Here is a 15026-nt window from a genome sequence, read left to right as displayed (position 1 = left end):
CGCTTTCATTCCGACTTCTACCTTCCACCACCACTCCCCCCTCCCCCTCTTCTCCTCCCCCATACCATCGGAAAACCGAAAACCGCTGAAAACATTCCTATTCGTTCCCCTCCCGTTACCCGGAGAACCGTTTGTTTTTTGTTTTATTGGCCTGCGGAGGCGAAGAATCCGTGCCGCTGGAACAATGGCCGGCCTCGACGGAAGCCGAAGGGAAGGAAAGATCCCCGCTAATAGCCTTTGGACACTCATCCCGGACGGGCAAGAGGAATCCGTGCTCCTCTTCCAAGACGAGGAGAGGCAGGGCTTTTCCCCTCGCTCCAATCGCAAATCATCTTATCGCCGGCCACAAAGGGACTGGAGTGGATGGGTTGATCTGTCGCGGAATCTCAGAGGGGGGTGGCGGAGGTCGGAAAGGAATAGTGGGAAACTGCGGGGAGAATTCATTTCGAAGCAAATGGACTCAATGAATCGTCTTTTCTCTCGCACAACGGAGCACTTGACGCGTTTCCAATGATATTTCTCGTTCTCCTATTGCTAAGGTCTCCATTCGAGAGACAGAAATGAGAGGCGAGTACAATTTGAAATTTAAAAATAAAACAGCGGTTAGCGAAATGTTGACGCATGCTGTTTTGACGCAGGAGACCTTTTTATCATTCCATTGACTCTTTAACTCAATCAAATACATCGTAATACATGGACTTCTTGAGTGTTGGTTGTTTATAATAATAAAGTATGTATGTACATTCTCTATATAAGGGTCGCGGTAGTCCAGGGGCAGAGTTTTGGACTATTGACCCGGGTTCGACTCCCGGGCAAGCCTCTCTGAGCACCTACAGCTCCACCTCAGCTCTTGTGTGATTTATTGGGTACCAGATCTTCCTGGGAAACCATTAACGGCGCGGAAATGCACTGCCCCCCCTTCCCTGATGCGTGAATTTTACACGCCATCGGGCTTAGCACTGGGTGAACTCTACCATCACCTACCAAACCGACCTTTAATTTAAGTCGAGACTTTGTACCACCTTCATCAACCGCTTCTCTCTCGCTATATTTTCTAAAGATTTATACGTCCCTATACTCCATAGCATGATCAATGACCCCGCTTACTTTCTGGATGGTGTCCTAACACCACCCTTCCACATGCCCCTGCGGCGGATAATGCGTAGATGTAGATACGGGGAGGCTCCTTCAAAGGACTGAGGACAGTAGTACACGGGGAAGGGCGTCAGGGTAGAGGTGGACGGAGAGGAACATCCGATCATATCCTAACGACGCGGGCGAAGTCTTTTAATTGGACGTAAACCATCGGCTAACGGCTAAGACGACAAACGCGCCGCCTCTCCTGGGCATGCTGTATCTTAGTCGGTCTGTCCGTCTGTCCTTCCCCCCCCTCTCCATACCCCCACTCTCTCCAGAGGAAAGCCTCCTTCTCCGGGAGGAAGACGGAGAATCCGACGTCACCGCCAGTGAGTTTAACGTGGATTTAAGACTCCCTCGAAGGGGGCGGGAGAGACTTGCGTGGAATTCGCCAGCTCCGCAGAACACAATGAAGTCGGCGAGCTACAGGAAAGCTTTTCTCTTGCCTCTCCCTCTCATCGTACTGGGTAGATACATAGAGGGAGAGAGAGAGAGAGAAGAGGGAGGAGGAAAGCCTTAAATTCTTCTCATTCGCAGAGGGACGACTATGTTGGTGTCGGGGGAGCAATTGCAGGGTGAGGTGAGGGGCAGGGCGGGGTGGTACGATGATAGGGTTGGGAGGGATCGATGGGGGGACTGGGGGGGGGGGGAAGGGACTCAAGACACTGCGGTAGGATATCGGACCGAGATGGTGTCCAAGTGGTGGGCGGAATGGGTGGGTTACTGAACGAAGGAAAACTCGTGAAAAAAAAGAGCCGAGTGAAGAGAAAAAAACACCTAGCCAGCATCTCCCTTTTTCATTTTCTTTTGAAATGAGCCCTCGTACTCTATGCAAGTTGATGTAACCCGAAAGGCGCTTTCCACACGCGGCGTTCAACGTCAACGGGGTCTCATATGTGTCTCCTCACCGACCCTTCAGGAAAATGATCATTTTCACGTAGGTTGCGGGCACCGTGGGTTGCTCGTGTTTGTACCAGGAAGTTGTCGGAGTGAGACGCATTTCGTCACCAGCGACATCGATACTTAAAATTTACCAGGTGTATTCCTTGGTTTCGGGTTTGTGAACTTAGTGAAAATTCATGCCTCTGAATGAATATAAATTGTATATTTTCATAATAAATGTATTAAGGTACCACCGGTTTCGACGCATTGGCGAAATCACCCGGTAGTCCCGTAATAAATCGATTGTGAAAATACGTATACAAAGTTTACTCATTCTGTGGTTGCCACTTTTTAACCTCAATTCGGCATTAATAGAGCTCACCCATTTCGAAGTCAAATTTCACCCCGACAGGCTATCAATATTGTTATTTTTATGTGAGTTAACTTTGGTCTCTTAAGATAAATCGCAACAAATAAAATATCATTTATCGTAAAAATGTAAGTGCTATTAATCTTTCGAAGTATGGCGTAAAAAATGTCCATATATCTTGCTTATACGTAAATGGAAAAGTTAACTGAATTTAGTGCGTGAGGGTAGTCACTGTCCGTTCTTAAAACATTGCCAGCCGAGTACATATATAATTGAAAAAAATTTAGAAAATTTATGGGACAAGACAAGATGGAACTCAATGAGGTTCAAGTGAAATTCTATTAAACTGATGAATCCAATCGTTTTAGCTATAGTATGGTTAGATTCCTATCCATTTTTTTTCGACATCCGACAAACATTTTTTTTCCTTCAATGCCATTGGCTATTTTATATATATATATATATATATATATATATATATATATATATATATATATATATATATGTATATGTGTGCATATATATATATACATACATACATATATATATGTATATTTATGTATATATATGTGTATCTATATATATATATATACGTCCCTACGTATAATAATTGAGCTTACATCATCGATAAAAGGAAAATTTTCTGAGGCACCTGTTGAATTCAGTTTGGTATCACAGTTTGAACCAGAATGATGTAAACGCACCTCATATTTCGAACGATGACAGAATTGAAGAGAGAGGCTTAAGGACGGCTTTCCCAGGAATTTCTCCCTTTTTAAATTTTCAAGGAGAGGAGAGGAATCAGTATTTTTTGGCATAAAAGTGCTGAAAACACCGAAAGGATGCCATTTCATGCCCCGAAAAACCGCAACAATTTTATCGTGGAATGATGGTCCTGTCATAATATAATACAACCATAGAATGGCACGTAGTAAAGCCATAAAATTACCGCTAAGAAAATGTGTGCAAGACGTTTCGAAATGACTCTTCCCATAACATCAAAATCTCTGCAACTCGTTTTGCCTACCAATGACCGCTGAGGACCTAAACGCGTTATTTGGTCCTTCGGTGGCGATCAAATACGAGATTTTACATTCCCCAACTTAATGATTCACCACATTGGACAGTCGCCCTTTTGAATGCTTAACGTCAAAAAGATATGATCTCGTAAACACAGGAATGGCCACGAGAAGAACTATCTCATTAATCCTAGAGTTTTTTTTAATCAGTCATAGTTAGCATACACGAGGCGTTATCTTCAAGCGACACGAAGACACGAATAAATAACCACCAGGATGCAGCTTACGTGAAGGCGAGAAAGAAGATCTGAAAATAAAATTTGCGATAACATAAATGAAATATCTTCCTACTTTACCACAGTTTGTATATCAATTACTAACAACGAGTTTCCACGCACTGCGATATACACCGGTTGAGAAACAAACGAAACTCATAAGTAACACCTGAATCAGATAGGCAAAGTATGCGATACTCAAATCCTCTCGCAAAATTAATTTTTTTTTCAGCCCAAGCGAGGACTTACAACTGAAAGGAGGACCGAGAAATTTGAGAGGATGAGCCATAACGTCACGTAGATAATCATCCATGGGGGTAACAGAATATCCACGAGAGATTCCGCATTGTGGATGGAAATGGAAGAAGTGTGGGGATGCGTCCCGTCCGCATCATTCCCGAATAAAGGTCCGCAATGGGGAGGGGGGGGTGGGAAGCGACAGTGATGTAAGCGGAGGGGCGGGCAAGTAGCCGAAGGAAAGAGGGAGGGGGTTGTGAGGTGGGAGGCCGGAGTCGGGGAAGGGGGATGGAGGGAAAGTGAGAAGAAAGGAGGGGGGAGGACAATGGATGAGAATGAGCGGGGGAGGTGGGATGGATTATTGAGAGTGAAGAAGAATTGCGGAAGACGACCTCTCCTCGATTCACTCAGAATAAAAATCGGTCCCGGTCAACCCGCACCGCTGGGATCGAATTCGATTGTCCACGTCAAGATTGGTAGCTATCCCAGAAATATATTTTTCAGTATATCGGTGTTTCAGGTTTCTGTTTCAAAAGCAATGCGTTATTTTGCAACTACCTATCCAGATTAATGCCGATGTTTGTACTGTTGGGATTGAATTCATTGAATTGTTCATGTAGTGACGGCAAGATTGGTGGCTATCCCAGAAAAGCATTTGTCTCTGTATTGCTCTTTAATGATTCTACTTAAAAAGCTATTCGTTACGCTTTAACTTTTTACCCGTTTAAATATCAACGATTATCCTATCAAATAAAACAAAGTCAATGAACAAATAACAGCGCGTACATCAAATGATTACTTATTATTAACATCAAGGGACTATAATACTCTCAATAGCAATGAAAATCAACAATAAATACAAACACACGAATTCTCATGCCTTAGGAGAATACTACCTTGATCAAAAATTTCCCGGAATTTATTCAGAAAATTAAAAATACAAGTTTATTCATCTAAATCTATATTGTCCCCTTCAAAGTAATCCCCATCGACTGCAACACACTTATGCCAGCGCTTGATCCAATCCTCGAAACATTTTTTATATTCGGTTTTCGGTATGTCCATCAGTGCTTCCTGCGATTTTTCCATTACTTCCTCTCGGCTGCTAAAACGCGTTCCCTGTAATGGTTTTTTAACTCGATTGAACAGAAAGAAGTCACAGGGAGCCAAATCAGGTGAATTCGGTGGCTGTTGGATGGTATTTGTTGCATTTTTCGTCAAAAAATTACGAATAATGATAGCACTGTGCGACGGTGCGTTATCATGGTGCAAAATCCACGAGTTTTCTGCCCACATTTCTGGTCTCTTTCGGCGAATTGCTTCACGCAAACGTCTCATAACGCCCAAATAATACTCTTTGTTTACTGTCTGGCCTTCTGGCAAAAATTCATGATGCACTACACCGTTGTAATCCATGAAAACCGTCAGCATTGCCTTCTTTTTTGACTGAAAACGACGTGGTTTTTTTGGTCTCGGCTCATTTGGTGAACGCCATTCACTTGCCTGATGTCTGGATTGCGTGTCGTACTCATAAACCCACGTCTCGTCTCCAGTAATGATCCTTTTGATGAATGTGGGATCGGATTCAGCCTCGCAAATCATGTCTTTTGCGACGTCAACACGGTCTCTTTTTTGCATGAAATTGAGGTCTTTTGGCACCAACTTTGCTGCTACACGACGGAAACCCAAATCATTAACCACAATGTCTTGGGCGGATCCATAGGCAATGTTCAAGTCCTCCGCTATTTCTCTGATGGTTAATTTGCGGTTATTGACCAACATTTCTTTTACTTTATCAATTTTTTCACCGACTTTCGATGTCGATGGTCTGCCACTGCGTTCATCATCTTCGATTGACTCACGACCACTTCTGAACCGCTCGTGCCACTGGTAAACGACCGTTTTTTTAGAGAATCGTTGCCGAAACACTTTTCCAACATTTCCAACGTCCGTGCGCCACTAAATCCGTTTTTTACGCAAAATTTAATACAAGTTCGTTGTTGCAAATTTAAATCCATTTCTGCAATTGTAAAAAATCGCCAACACACACAGAGATAGATGTACTCTTGGCTACGTAACTTTTGCAAATGTCAAGTTATGACACTAAGATTTAAAGGGAATATCAACAACAGATGTACCGATTTAACAAAAAAAACAGAACTCAAATCGGAACGATGGGAGCGCCACACGGTGGTTATTCCGGGAACTTTTTGATCAAGGTAGTACGTCCGACTAACCTGGGAAACAAAAAAAAACCGTCTTGATATGGCTGGAAGAATGTGTGAAGAACATAGCGTTACCAAGGCAATTTATTTTGGACTGATTTATTATATTTATGACCCAATAGAACTATTTACACGATGAAAACCAAACTTGCACTTTGTACTGCCCATCTTATATGTGTATCGACAGTAGCCAATATGATCTTATCAATTAATCGTTCGCATTTGTCCTGATAAATCAAACTTATCATTATTGAACCATTTCTTCAACTTGAGAAACGTCGATACAGAAATGAATATCTTTGAATTTTAAACACAAACTGCGGGAGCACATCCAAAGGCGAGAGATATATCCTTTTCGGTACTTACCGAGCCACTGATCGATTTCTACACAATGCGGAAACTCCTTCATCACGCGCAGCAGCAAGGGTTTAAGTATTAATGTCGGGAGTAGATTCGCATGCGTTCTCAGGTTCGCGTGGTCCCTGAGGAAGATAGTGAGAGGAAACATTTAGCTATAATAAAAAAAAAAGGAAATAAATCTCCATGACCATTATCTAATCAAAGTTATTTTATTACCACTGAAATATCTCTGACAAAGTGAAGCTGGACACTCGAGAGTAATTTGAAAAAGTAGCCAAGTCATTTATAATAATAGTGAAGAAAGGAGGGAGGTAATTTGCGGAATTTGTACATAAAGTATCCGTATGAATAATTAGCGGCCAAACCATGGGAAAATTCATCATTACCACTTCTAAGTAGGAGATGGAGAGAGAAATATGAATTGAGGTGAGACTGTAGTAATTGTGATGGTGCGTGAAGCTGAGATCACGTATGGTATTTATGGCTGGTTAAGGTGAGGTAGATGGATTATAGTATATGTGGAGTGAGGGAAGGGTGGAAGGTCCTTCGTGTCATTACGAGCTAATAAAGTCGTCGGAGTACTCAAAGTTGAATGACCCAGGCGACCAATGGCGTAATGTAGTTGAGTCCATACATTATCCGAGAAAAAAGAAGAAGAAATATGGAAAAGATTTCGGGGGAATCGATAAACCATCTACCGAACCTATCGAAGTCTCATAGCGGAGTTGAAATACGAATTACGGAGACACAATACGAATACAAGTACGGACGTACTCGTATGTACTAATATGTACGCGCGTGTGTGTGTGTATATATATATATATATATATATATATATATATATATATATATATATATATATATATATATATATATATATATGCATACAGGATTCGGCGCTTAAATCCGGACAAGCACGAGTTTCCACGAATGAAATTTCCTCGCCGGGCCAGCGAAACCTTCCCCAGACTTTCGCTTAGCCACAATATCGTAAACAGTTGATTTGGGGTACCAGAAGATTTCGAAAGATGAATGACACCCAGCGCGGACACTTTCGATAATAGCGGCTCTTCGATTGTACTCCGCACTTGTGCGTTATATCTCGGCCATTTTGAGGTTATGACTGTTTACTAGATGCCTATAGCTTTCAAGAACGCCGATGACGACCTCAAGTGGAACTATATATACTACCTTGATCAAAAATTTCCCGGAATTTATTCAGAAAATTAAAAATACAAGTTTATTCATCTAAATCTATATTGTCCCCTTCAAAGTAATCCCCATCGACTGCAACACACTTATGCCAGCGCTTGATCCAATCCTCGAAACATTTTTTATATTCGGTTTTCGGTATGTCAATCAGTGCTTCCTGCGATTTTTCCATTACTTCCTCTCGGCTGCTAAAACGCGTTCCCCGTAATGGTTTTTTAACTCGATTGAACAGAAAGAAGTCACAGGGAGCCAAATCAGGTGAATTCGGTGGCTGTTGGATGGTATTTGTTGCATTTTTCGACAAAAAATTACGAATAATGATAGCACTGTGCGACGGTGCGTTATCATGGTGCAAAATCCACGAGTTTTCTGCCCACATTTCTGGTCTCTTTCGGCGAATTGCTTCACGCAAACGTCTCATAACGCCCAAATAATACTCTTTGTTTACTGTCTGGCCTTCTGGCAAAAATTCATGATGCACTACACCGTTGTAATCCATGAAAACCGTCAGCATTGCCTTCTTTTTTGACTGAAAACGACGTGGTTTTTTTGGTCTCGGCTCATTTGGTGAACGCCATTCACTTGCCTGATGTCTGGATTGCGTGTCGTACTCATAAACCCACGTCTCGTCTCCAGTAATGATCCTTTTGATGAATGTGGGATCGGATTCAGCCTCGCAAATCATGTCTTTTGCGACGTCAACACGGTCTCTTTTTTGCATGAAATTGAGGTCTTTTGGCTCTGCTACACGACGGAAACCCAAATCATTAACCACAATGTCTTGGGCGGATCCATAGGCAATGTTCAAGTCCTCCGCTATTTCTCTGATGGTTAATTTGCGGTTATTGACCAACATTTCTTTTACTTTATCAATTTTTTCACCGACTTTCGATGTCGATGGTCTGCCACTGCGTTCATCATCTTCGATTGACTCACGACCACTTCTGAACCGCTCGTGCCACTGGTAAACGACCGTTTTTTTTAGAGAATCGTTGCCGAAACACTTTTCCAACATTTCCAACGTCCGTGCGCCACTAAATCCGTTTTTTACGCAAAATTTAATACAAGTTCGTTGTTGCAAATTTAAATCCATTTCTGAAATTGTAAAAAATCGCCAACACACACAGAGATAGATGTACTCTTGGCTACGTAACTTTTGCAAATGTCAAGTTATGACACTAAGATTTAAAGGGAATATCAACAACAGATGTACCAATTTAACAAAAAAAACAGAACTCAAATCGGAACGATGGGAGCGCCACACGGTGGTTATTCCGGGAACTTTTAGATCAAGGTAGTATATAATATAAACCGACCTTCGGGTTGATTACATATATATATATATATATATATATATATATATATATGTAATCGATTTATCTATCGATCTATTTATGTATCGATATATATTCGATTCCCGGGCAAGGCACTTTGGGCACCTGCAGCTCCACCCAAGCTAGAGTTATTTTTCGGGTGCCAGGTCTTCCTGGGGATTACATATACATATATATATATATATATATATATATATGTAATCCCCAGGAAGACCTGGCACCCGAAAAATAACTCTAGCTTGGGTGGAGCTGCAGGTGCCCAAAGTGCCTTGCCCGGGAATCGAACCCGGAACCCTCCGGTCAGCAGTCCAAGCCTCTACCCACTGGACTACCGCGACCCACATATATATATATATACATAACACATAACTTGGATGGCACCAGTGAACGAAAAACATACGAGCACACAAAAAAGGAAACTCACACGAGGGTTGATTAAAAATTTTCGGCGGCACAAACACCTTCGATGGTAGGAAGTTATATACGAGTATAAAAATAAAGGTATTTTACCATTTAAGGTAAGTTATTGATGGAAAAAGACTATATAGTATAACAGTGGAACGATTCATTTATTTCCCTCTCCTAACTAAACACCAGCTGACATCTAATCCTACAATAAACCTTTCTCTAATTCCAGACACTTCATTCCTTCCTAAAATCTCTCCAACATGCTCATCCTATTCCTGAAATTTCCTCACCTAATCTTCCCCCATCACTGTTTTCAACATTCCATAGCCAATGAAAATGTACTGCATCCATCTTTCCTACCTTAGATTACCTTACCTTACCTTTCCTACCCTTAGATTTCTCTCAACACTCACCTCTCTTCACACATTTTGCCTAGAACTTCCTCCTTTGTTTTTCTTTTAGTCCATTCCAACGCTTCCATCCTTTTCCACACTCGAATATTAAAAACCGCCAATCCACGCTTTTCATCTTCCTTCAACGACCATGTTTCCACGCCTCACAAAACTGCGCTCCATATCAACGTTTTTAACGAGTCTTTCCTGAGCATCTTTATTCAACGTCCCTGCCATCAATTTCTTCCTCGTGGTGAAAGCTTATTTGCCTAATTAAATTCTTCTTCTTATGTCCCTACCACTCAGAACAACTTGGTCCAAAAAGTGCCAAGGTAGGTAACCTGCTCCACCTGCTCTAGTTTTCGCCTTCGTATTTCAATGCTAAACTGAGCTTTCCCCTTTCTCTTAAATCGCATAACCTTTGTTCTCCCCGTCGTCATTCTCATCCCATAATTACCTCACTGAATTTCCAATACGGACAGCAACACTTGCACTTAGTGCTGACTGGCTTACTAAAGTTTGATCACCCTACTAACTGATGTTATTATATCCCCCGCCGACTTTCATTCCTATTTCCAGTGATTCCCATGCCTCTATTAGCATTTCCTCTGCATATGTTGAAAAGCATTAGTAAAAGGTATACATACATACATATTTACATATATCACTGGTATACCTTAAACACTATTCGGCCGGTTTGGTACGTGATGGTAGAGTTCACCCAGCATTAAGCCCAACGGGGTGAAATTCACTTATCAAGGTAGGGGGGAAGTGCCTTTCCCTGTGCCAATTATGGTTACTCAGGAAGATCTAGTACCTGAAATATCACGGAGCTTGGGTACCCATAGAGGCTCGCCCGGGAAAGGAACTCGCGCCCTCCGGTCAGTAGGCCAACGCTCCAACATCGAACTCCCGCGACCCCTATACCATAAACCATAAACACAGTAATAAACCCTAAGGTCGGTTTGGTAGGTGATAATAGAGTTCTCCCAGTACAAAGCCCGACGGCGTATGAAATTCACACATCAGGGTAGGGGGTCAAGTTCCTCTCCCTGATATATATATACATATATATATATATATTTATATATATATATATATATATATATATATATATATATATATATATATATATATATATATATATATATATTAGGGTCGAATAGGTGAAAAGATTACATACATAATATGTGTGTATATATAGATACATAAATTATATATATAAATATTTATTTAAGAGCCCGAAGAACTGACAGATTAGTAAATCTATAAGGTGCCTAATAAAGAAGTCCTTGGACGTTGTGACATCGAAATCGCAATCTCTTTGTAAGACCAAATTGGTAGTATCCATCTGGATAGAATAGAAAATATCATTATAATATTTCTGGATCTAGATCAGTAAAAATAGATGTAAGGAGAATTAATGTTAGCAAAATTTTATAATTAGAATTGATAGAGGGTCATGCCATTATTGCCAGCTTTTCCTATTTTTTTCTAATTTCATCACGGATATCAAATCTGAGGAATGCATAAAATGCATGATGCATAAAAACAAATCACCAATCAAAAGACTCTGATGACTACCATATCATCAATCGACTATAATTTTTATTTTTCGAAATACCACGTTTTTACCATGAAATGTCATCTGTTGTAGTAAGTAGCCATGTAATGTTTTCTTCCATTGGGAAACAAATTCTTTTATGTAGTTATCTGCATAAAATTCCGTAGCATGGTACAAATGAATTTGATAGCAATGTACACTAACTGTACCACTGGGTATTGAGTGCAAAAGGACCATTATTTTATTAAATCCGCTAATCAGCACAGTGTTCCAGAAATAACATTGTGGATAAACTAAATCAATATATGATTGACCAAATAATTGAGATCTTCCTCCAGTTAACGAATTCATGCGTTGCTAGTTTTTTTTCTCGTTTTCCGGCACGATACTAGATTCAAAACCTCATCGAAAATTAATTCATTAACTTGCGGGAAATTATAAATTAATTTTGGCCATTGATTTGCTATGATTCCAATAATCACGTCCGGAGTAATGCAATCCGTAAAATACTGGGCACTGAAAGGCCCTTGAAAATCAGCGTGTGACCTGTAACACTTTGGGAATCAACGGGCTAAAATTGGCCACACCCATATTGCCAGGATGATTTGCAGTTTTCATAATTATCTGGATGCCAGGAGCAACAGTCGGATCTCTTCCATTCTTAGAATATGGCTCCCTCTCTTTCCGATTCGAGAGATTCCAATCCCACACTTTTTTTAAATACCTCTCTAGCACAAAATGTCTACAGTTTGATTCACGTTCCAGGTGAACTGTTCTCTCTGCCAATCTCTCTCGAATTCACTACCCAAGACTCACAAACACTTACTTCTTTATCACGAAAACACTCGGCGAATCTGGAGTAGGGTTTGCACGCGGGAGAGGACTAGGAGCGAGAAAGGAAAAGAGTAAAAAGAGCAAGACAAGATGCTCCGAGTAGAGACGGAGGGGGAAAGAGATAGAGGGTGGGAGGGAGGTGTACACGGGAGAAGGTGGGTACCGTGGGAGAGAGTTGGGGGAGGGTGAGAGAGAGAGTGAGAGGCAGAGAAGAGATGAGAAAGAAGGGGGAAAGCGGAGGAGAGGGGGAAGGGAGGGGGGGGGGAACATGGTGAGATGGAACCGAGGAAGAGGAGGAAATTGGTGTCCGCAAGCCGGGCGTGGGAGGAGGGACGGAGGAGGCGGGGAGGGAGAGACGAGGGGGGGAGGGAGGTCAGCGAATGAAGGTGGTTTAGCCCACCCACGATCTCGAAAGGAAAGAGTTGGGAAAAAGGAGAGGGAAGGGGTGGGACCAGAGCCCTTGAAAACCGACTGGGAACGACGAAGCGGAATGGGGAGGGGAGGGAGCGGGCAAGGAGGGAGAGAGGGAGGAATGGCGATGGAGAAAACGCGAAGGGAGGAAGGTGGCGGGAGGAGAGAAGAGAGGGGTGGAGAAGGAGGTTGTTGCAGGGGAGAGGGGAGAGATGGGAGAGGTAGAGAGATAGAAATAAGGAGACGGACCCCCTTCAACAATGCTCTACGAAAACATTCTTCCGCGGCGTATCAGATGCAGTGTTTGCCCCGGGAATGGCGGGGGGAGAGGGGGGAGGAAGAGCGGGAGGGAGATGGTTCTAGTGGCGGGTGTATGCGCGTGTATCCGAGGGTTGGGGAGTTTTATAACATGGGCGAAGAGAAGAGGAACACTGTGTGGTTCCACGGGAGGGAAAGAAAGGCAGTAAGTATATGGGCAATGGGAATGAGATATATCCCTATATCTCTCTCTCTCTCTACACACACAAACACACACACACACGTAAGAACGGTCAAGTCTTGGTCAAGGGGGATTGAGACGCAAGAAAAATGACGTAAAAAAGGGAATCGGGATATTAAAAAAAATGTAACACACGCTCTCGCACGCACACACACGTGTGCGCGCGGCACTAACGCACACGCGGGACGGTTTGAAATATGCGGATTCTTTATTTACTCATCCGTGCCATAAAATACGGCCGTCATACGCGGCTTTATTTATGGAGGCGTCTTGCCACGTCCCTATCAAGATTACCACACTTGGACGCGATCAGGGCATTAATTTGTCACTGTACGCATACACACACACACCTGGGGGGGAGGGGGTGGGGAGTGAAAGGAATACTTCGGAAGTCCAGTTCGTTAAAATAATTATTCGGTCGGGTTTGTTAAAGAAGCTAACTTTTTCCAGCTTCCCTACATGGGCTAGGGGTAAAAATTGATCTCTCTCGGGGATTGTGGCGACCATTAAATTCGACGGTGATTCAATCGTTTTATTTTCATTAGAGAGGGGGGTGGTATTCCCGGTAATCAGTCGCCTCTTTTGGATGACAAAGCTTGCGGGTGAAATAAAAGTGCGGATAAGCATATTTTTTTCCTCCAAGTCTATCATTGAAAGAAATCTTGTTTTTAATAACAACCGTAGATGAGTAATTATTATCATTTCCCGAGATCGGCATCCCTATTTTTTTTGTAAATGACCATTCATTAGTTTCAAATGAGAAATGACTTTATTCAGAGGGAATAAATACGCATCGGTGTGCTGCTTGACGCCAAGAAAAAGCCGAAGTTGAAAAAAAGAGCAGTGAGTATTAAATACGAGACGAAGTTGGCAATGTACAGATGAGGGTAAAAAAAATAAGCTTTGTGGATCTTGCGCTTTTTACCATTTATATCGTATGCGTGGAATAAAATTAAAGGTAAGAATAATCGGGGGTGTTAAATTACTGATAGTGGTCACATGAACGAAGGAGAAAAATAAATCCACAGATATAAAAAAATATGCTGCGTGGGACTTAACACAACGCCCGAGGGGAAGGAGAGAGAGAAAGAGAAGGCGAGAAGAGGGAACGTTTTATTCGAACCATATTGCTTCGTAAAATTAATGAATTCAAAGTATCACTGCAACCGCAGACAATTTCATTTCGCAAGAAATTATCATTCCACTATACAAAAGAGGTGAACGCAAAATGCTTGACAAATGATGCATATATGCATACAATATTAACTCAGGTTTTGCATATGACACATCGCTAACCTACAATCGTAAAAAAACACCATGCAGTGCATTTTCTACCCGCGATGATTAATGAGGACATTTCTATTCATATGATATATATATATATATATATATATATATATACACACACACGAGTGTAAGAGAGGTAAGAGAAGTGTTATTTCAGCTTGGCTGTGCCTGCCCATTAGCCTCAGGATTCCACTGAGAGTGAAATTGCATTTCTTAGATATATTTATTTTAAAAAATATGGAGCTAGGGTTGCTACAAGCAGCTAGCAACAAAATCCAAATATGTTTTGTAACTTCGTCTATATATGATTTATTAACCCTAGTCTAGAGTTCACCTAAGCTCAACCGTTCGTTACCCAGGATGTTCGACGTCAATTATTTACGTTACGATTCCACTTGATGCTCAGGAATGCAAGCGACGATGATACTCGTTATATTTATAATAGAAAGAATGGTTGAGGAAGATTCGCCAGAATGTGGCAGCACGAAGAAGCTTGCAGCGCGGGGTAATGGAACAGGTGTGACGATAGGAGGAGGAGGATATAATAGGAATCAGAGCAAAATGTAGGAACTTTCCGTTG

The 15026-nt window shown here is 41.8% G+C and overlaps 1 protein-coding gene across 1 annotated transcript in view; it reads left to right on the top strand.

Moving 5' to 3' along the window:
* Positions 1-15026, top strand: part of LOC139692070 (uncharacterized) — a 251703-nt gene that overhangs the window by 164360 nt on the left and 72317 nt on the right. The window lies entirely within an intron of this gene.

This window comes from Hetaerina americana, unplaced genomic scaffold (assembly GCF_022747635.1).
Source record: "Hetaerina americana unplaced genomic scaffold, ioHetAmer1.1.p SCAF_4, whole genome shotgun sequence".
Lineage (NCBI taxonomy): Eukaryota > Metazoa > Arthropoda > Insecta > Odonata > Calopterygidae > Hetaerina > Hetaerina americana.
This window is presented reverse-complemented; position numbering and strand designations above follow the sequence as displayed.